At 43.2% G+C, this 7,561-nt stretch overlaps 1 pseudogene; it reads left to right on the forward strand.

Moving 5' to 3' along the window:
* The first annotated feature begins 612 nt into the window (after positions 1-612).
* LOC124041700 lies at positions 613-6,219 on the forward strand (annotated as a pseudogene).
* The last annotated feature ends 1,342 nt before the right edge of the window (positions 6,220-7,561 follow it).

Below are 7,561 nucleotides of genomic sequence, written 5' to 3' on the forward strand. Positions count from 1 at the left end.
AGGGGCCTTGAATGGCTTCTCCTCTCCATTTTGCATTTGGTTTGGTCCATGTCCTCCTGACCAATAGTTAAACCCTGTATGTGTTTGTTTTCTTAGTCCTGTCTAAACACTCACGGGGTCATGATCGTACTGGTGTCAATGACCCCTCCTTCACCTGCTCTCAAACGGAGTTCCTCACCAATACTGTCTGTAGACTTTGAACTGCATCACATTGATTTAGGCTGCACTTTCACCATCATGCCTGACCTCTGTTTGTGAATTTGAGGGAAATTATACCATCTGCCTGCTTGCTTCAGACTACATTTCGTTAGGGAATAAAGGTGTACTTTAAGTGTGTTATTTACACAGTGTGCTAGAGTCTCTCCCCTCAACCTTTCTACATCATTTTCCATTATCTAACTGAGAGTTCGTTCCCTCGGTATCTCAGACACAGAAAGGTCACTATTAGGTAATGGAGAGGATATTGTTAATGGGTACCTCCAGGTCAGTGTGCTGTAGTTTGACTAACTGAAGTTACTGTAGTCAACACGAGCCACTGTATGTCATTACATAGGTCTGTTACACTGTACTAATATGGACACAACCGTTCTGTTTTCTCAGTGTCACTTTATATTGGCGTGGTGTATGTGCTTTCCTTTGCTTTAGTTTGACTAACGCGGAAGTGTATAGCAGTCACTGTACTGTGTGGGTCACTTTACTGTAGGCTACTGTATGGACACAACAGTTGATGATGCCTTGTCTGTTTCCCAGGTCTTACATGAAACATTCCCTCAACACACATTCCTGATGAATGGGCTTCGTCGCGGTGTCAAGGTAAGATGACAACAGTTAACAGCAGCCTAGCCTGTTTCTCTCAAGCCTGGAGCCAGGACACTTTTTAGGTAGGATAACAACAGTCAACAGCAGCCTAGCCTGTTGCTCTCTAGTCTGGAGCCAGGACACTTTAGGTAGGATAACAACAGTTAACAGCAGCCTAGCCTGTTGCTCTCTAGTCTGGAGCCAGGACACTTTAGGTAGGATAACAACAGTTAACAGCAGCCTAGCCTGTTTCTCTCGAGCCTGGAGCCAGGACACTTTAGGTAGGATAACAACAGTTAACAGCAGCCTAGCCTGTTTCTCTCGAGCCTGGAGCCAGGACACTTTAGGTAGGATAACAACAGTTTTTTACATTTATTTTTTATATATATACTGTGTGTGCAAATGTAATAAGATTAGGGGGGTAAGGCAATAAATAGGCCATAGTGGAGAAATAATTACAATTTAGCATTAACACTGGAGTGATATATATGTGCAGATGATGATGTGCAAGTAGAGCATGGACTACTACATAACTGTGGTTAGTTACTCAGTATCTCAGTGCACAGCTCAATGAGGTCTCATTTCTTTCACCCCTTTGTCTCTCTCCTCTCCCTCTCCTCTTTTTCTCTCCTCTCCTTTTTTACGACCCCCACAGGGGGTGTCCTCGGATGGGGCCACAGTGTCTCCTGACCCCTCCTGTCTCAGCCTCCAGTATTTATGCTGCAGTAGTTTGTGTCGGGGGCTAGGGTCAGTTTGTTATATCTGGAGTACTTATCCTGTCCTATTCGGTGTCCTGTGTGAATCTTAGTGTGCGTTCTCCAATTCTCTCCTTCTTTTTTTCTCTCTCTCGGACCTGAGCCCTAAGACCATGCCCCAGGACTACCTGACATGATGACTCCTTGCTGTCCCCAGTCCACCTGGCCATGCAGCTGCTCCAGTTTCAACTGTTCTGCCTTATTATTATTGGACCATGCTGGTCATTTATGAACATTTGAACATCTTGGCCATGTTCTGTATAATCTCCACCCGGCACAGCCAGAAGAGGACTGGCCACCCCACATAGCCTGGTTCCTCTCTAGGTTTCTTCCTAGGTTTTGGCCTGTCTAGGGAGTTTTTCCTAGCCACCGTGCTTCTACACCTGCATTGCTTGCTGTTTGGGGTTTTAGGCTGGGTTTCTCTAGAGCACTTTGAGATATCAGCTGATGTACAAAGGGCTATATAAATACATTTGATTTGATTTAATCAGCTCCTTGATATGCCACACCTGTCAAGTGGGTGGATTATTTTGACAAAGGAGAAATGCTCACAAACAGGGATTATCCAAATTTGAGAAATAAGCTTTTTGTGCGTATATAACATTTTTGGGATCTTTTATTTCAGCTCATGAAACATATGGCCAACACTTTACATGTTGCGTTTTATATTTTTGTTCAGTGTATATACTGTATGTCTCCACTAAACTGTATATTCTCCCCAGGTGATAAGGTTCAGGTCAGAGACAGTTACAGCCTTCATCGCTGTGGTGGGCATCCACTCCATCGTGGCTCAGGTTGGTGACCTTTTGATACTTGTTATACAGTTTTTTGACTTCGGTTGTGATGTCTTTTCGGAAGTCCTAGAGTTGTTGACATATCTGTAATAAATAAATGATTGATCGATAGATTACCTGCTGTGTTCTCTGTGTCAGATGGTGGTTCTCGGGATCCTGATGCGCTCCATAGCGAATAAGAACACCATCCTACTGTGCCTGGGCTTCCAGATATTACAGCTGGCCTGGTACGACTTCGGATCACAACCATGGTCAGTACCAACTACGTCCCAATGTCACTTACTGTAATTCACTAACCATAACCCTGGTATCACTAATCTTGACCCAGGCCTTACAATAACATATTGGTCACAATAACCCCTTTAAGCACCACGTTTTGTGGAGCAGTCAGCAGACAGTGAGCGGACATTGCTTTATTTTCTTTTAATCAACTCAAAATGAAATGGGAATACAATTTCCATGAGTTGACAAAGTATATTGTGTCACATTAAACGGCGCTATCCTGTCAGGCCATTAGAGCGCAGCATAACACCAACTACAATACAGTTCACTAACCAGAGCATTGTATCTAGTGTACCCCAATGATCCACAATCCACAGCACTGAACAGGTCACTCTGCGACGATCCTTTATCATGGGGTCAACAGAGGACAGTTGATTTTGACTTTATTGTTCTGGCTTTAACACTAATCTATTGTTAATGGTTTGAACCAGAGGGCTGAGAGGACGGGAAAGAAAGTAGTCCTGATGCAGTCCTGATGCTCTGAATGTTGTCTTATTATGGTTACTGTTGTTAGTGTTGACTCTGATAGATGCATTGAAGAGAGGTTGAATACAGGCCAGATTAGTCCTGTCTCTGTGATATCAGTCTGTGAGGAGGATTTCCGTGTTTCCACCTCCTGACTATATGACCTTTTCAGTGTACTGTGTGTGTACAGTCTGATTCGTTGCCTGCTGATTCCTCTCCGGAGTTGGAAAATACTTTGTTGAAGAATTACCTCAAATGAAAACCACATTTTTCTACAGCGATTGTTTGGTTTGAGCTGAGGTGTCTCTCGGTGCACACAGACACATGCAAATGGTCGGGAAAATGGAATTGTGTTTTCTCTCTCCCGTTAGGATGATGTGGGCAGCAGTAGCGGTAGCGGCCATGTCCTAGCATCACCTTCCCAGCTATTAGTGCCATCCTGTCTCGCAACGCAGACTCAGACCAGCAGGGTGAGCTACTACTACCACATACCAATATAAGACTGCCCTAATCAGAAATGGTCCCCCTTTTTTTCAGATCTGAAATGTTTGTCTATATAATATACAAGGCATAGTATAGGCTACTTGCTCTAAAGATTTCAACCCCAATGGTGAGCTTATAAATGATTTCTGAAGCGTTCATCTCGTCCTTGTGAAGGTGTTATGAATGCCCTATAAAGCCTTTGGGTCTATTGCAACCATCGATGGCCACCAGATTATCGCCAGCAGATCTCTCGTTAAACCGTCAATATGAGCTAAATATGAGCTAAATTCACCCGCACAGTATATCTCAATTGCAATCTTTATTGGTCACCTCATTACCGCTCTCTGTTACCTTAATCCTGATTGCTACTGTATCAAGCATTTTTCAAATAATTTCGCCCTCTGGTGGATATTATCATCGGAAACAACTTAATCCTACTTTTTCGGGCGGATCTATTTGACAATCATTCCGTATAACTGAAATAAAGTAGGTTTATTTCCTTGTTTACGAATTAAAAACTAATGTTGATCTTGTTGATAATGGGATATGTAGATAGGGCTAGTCGGTCAAGGATCGATTCGGACAAGGTGGTCAATTATGTGACAAGCGACAGTTTATTCAGAGTAAAGATATCTGGTACAACGTATACGGGCTCATTCATTTGGCTCACAAGGAACCAGCAGAAAGAAGCCCCGATAACAGATTGCAAGCATGTTATGTACAGTACAGAAAGTAGGTTGAGTCTGGAAGTCACGGTCTTTTGGTTGGCCACAGTTGAGGTGTTGTCTTCTTGGATTGGTCCTGTTGAGCCGTCCGTCGTTCCTCCGGGTCTCGTCGGGCTGTTCTCAGTCACACAATGTTCGGCTAGGAAGGAGATTGTGTGTGTGTGCTTGTGTCTGCAAGTCAAGGCTGTGTCTCTTCCTCCCAATGTGTGGGTGTATGTCTTATCTGTGTGTCCTCGGCAGTTAGTGTGTATATGTGTGTGTGTGTGTGTGTGTGGGAGCTATCCTGTAGGGGACCCAACATGCTTTACTGTGAAAATACGTTGCTATGTGTTGTCTCAGTTATAACAATGCAATAGCAGTAACCTGGTCACCTGCATAAGAATGAACATTTCTTTACAATCTAGCCTACTCTTATTATTTTTCAAATTTATTTAATCCATTACATTTTTTATTTTACCTTTTATTTAACTAGGCAAGTCAGAACCAATTCTGATTTTCAATGACGGCCTAGAAACAGTGGGTTAACTGCCTTGTTCAGGGGCAGATTTTTACCTTCTCAGCTCGAGATTCAATCTTGCAACCTTTCGGTTTCTAGTCCAAACCACTAGGCTACCCTGACAACTGTCTTTAAAGTAAAAATGTGTGTTATGGTCAGTTCTTATCACGATTGGGTGTAAAATATCCCTGGACTGTCCATATTTCAAATGTGTAACTAAATCAAGTCAATCTTGATTAAGTTAGATTATAAAGGCCTATTTTTTTTATCAAATGAAAATGTAGTCAACATTTATTTTTTTGTGAAAATGTCAAATGTACCCTAGAAGCAGCTGTCTGTTATTATAATCACTTGACCCTCAACTGAACTGCTGGTTTATCCTTGAGGGGTTTTGGTTGAAATCAAGTTTGCTTTAACGTGCAGGTTCATGTAATCTCCCGTTTAGCAGCATTTTAAGTAAGCCAGCGTTATCACGGTGGTACGTGCAAAGTTCAGCTTGTTTATTGCAATGGACCACCTTAATTTGTAGTATGTTTACTGTGTTCGATCATTGTGTAACCTCTTCATTGTCTGTCTCTAGATGTGGTCCAGGGGATGATAACAGGTATCCGTGGTCTGTGTAACGGTCTGGACCCAGCATTCTATGGTTTCATCTTCTATCTGTTCCACATGGAGCTGACTGATCTGGACGCAGTAGACAGCCCTGGGAAAGAACCCAAGCCCAAAATGGCCAACCCCACAGATGAGTTGAGACCAGTGACGACAGGACACATACACACTCAATCACTCAGCCAACCCCACGGACGATGTGCGACTAGGAAGGACAGGACACACACACACACACAACCCTAATTCACACAATAGGGCCAATACCAGTTGAGCTGTACTGGGCTGGCCTGGTTATCTCTCCACCATAGAATGGATGAAAGGACAATGTAAAAAGAAGATGTCTGAGCCAGTGCAGTACAGATCAGGTTGGCCCTATGGTGTGAATAAAGCAACAAACTCACACATTTACTAACAATCACATATGTATTCTCGCTCTGCCTCCAGAGTTCCATCATCCCCGGCCCTCCCTTCCTGTTTGGGGCTTGCTCCGTACTACTCTTCTTGTTCCCAGAGTACGGTGGCCCAGGGGTCCGACCGGGAGGCTACAAGAAATACAGCAGCGTAGCCCAGAGCCACTCACACAGCCCTCCCAGGAGCGGGGCAGAGGGCAAGGAGCCACTACTGGATGACAGTTGTGTATAACACCAGCCCGATGGCATTAACAAACCACACCTGAACAAACAAGTTCACCGTTACAAACAAACTGTTCTATATATACAGTGCCTTGCGAAAGTATTCGGCCCCCTTGAACTTTGCGACCTTTTGCCACATTTCAGGCTTCAAACATAAAGATATAAAACCCTATTTTTTTGCGAAGAATCAACAACAAGTGGGACACAAGCTGCGATTACAGCTGTAAGTCGCTTGGGGTATGTCTCCATCAGTTTTGCACATCGAGAGACTGAAATTTTTTCCCATTGCTCCTTGCAAAACAGCTCGGGCTCAGTGAGGTTGGATGGAGAGCATTTGTGAACAGCAGTTTTCAGTTCTTTCCACAGATTCTCGATTGGATTCAGGTCTGGACTTTGACTTGGCCATTCTAACACCTGGATATGTTTATTTTTGAACCATTCAATTGTAGATTTTGCTTTATGTTTTGGATCATTGTCTTGTTGGAAGACAAATCTCCGTCCCAGTCTCAGGTCTTTTGCAGACTCCATCAGGTTTTCTTCCAGAATGGTCCTGTATTTGGCTCCATCCATCTTCCCATCAATTTTAACCATCTTCCCTGTCCTTGCTGAAGAAAAGCAGGCCCAAACCATGATGCTGCCACCACCATGTTTGACAGTGGGGATAATGTGTTCAGGGTGATGAGATGTGTTGCTTTTACGCCAAACATAACGTTTTGCATTGTTGCCAAAAAGTTCAATTTTGGTTTCATCTGACCAGAGCAGCTTCTTCCACATGTTTGGTGTGTCTCCCAGGTGGCTTGTGGCAAACTTTAAATGACACTTTTTATGGATATCTTTAAGAAATGGCTTTCTTCTTGCCACTCTTCCATAAAGGCCAGATTTGTGCAATATACGACTGATTGTTGTCCTATGGACAGAGTCTCCCACCTCAGCTGTAGATCTCTGCAGTTCATCCAGAGTGATCATGGGCCTCTTGGCTGCCTCTGATCAGTCTTCTCCTTGTATGAGCTGAAAGTTTAGAGGGACGGCCAGGTCTTGGTAGATTTGCAGTGGTCTGATACTCCTTCCATTTCAATATTATTACTTGCACAGTGCTCCTTGGGATGTTTAAAGCTTGGGAAATCTTTTTGTATCCAAATCCGGCTTTAAACTTCTTCACAACAGTATCTCGGACCTGCCTGGTGTGTTCCTTGTTCTTCATGATGCTCTCTCCGCTTTTAACGGACCTCTGAGACTATCACAGTGCAGGTGCATTTATACGGAGACTTGATTACACACAGGTGGATTGTATTTATCATCATTAGTCATTTAGGTCAACATTGGATCATTCAGAGATCCTCACTGAACTTCTGGAGAGAGTTTGCTACACTGAAAGTAAAGGGGCTGATAATTTTGCACGCTCAATTTTTCAGTTTTTGATTTGTTAAAAAAGTTTGAAATATCCAATAAATGTCGTTCCACTTCATGATTGTGTCCCACTTGTTGTTGATTCTTCACAAAAAAAATACAGTTTTAATATCTT

This window comes from Oncorhynchus gorbuscha, linkage group LG08, assembly GCF_021184085.1.
Source record: "Oncorhynchus gorbuscha isolate QuinsamMale2020 ecotype Even-year linkage group LG08, OgorEven_v1.0, whole genome shotgun sequence".
Lineage (NCBI taxonomy): Eukaryota > Metazoa > Chordata > Actinopteri > Salmoniformes > Salmonidae > Oncorhynchus > Oncorhynchus gorbuscha.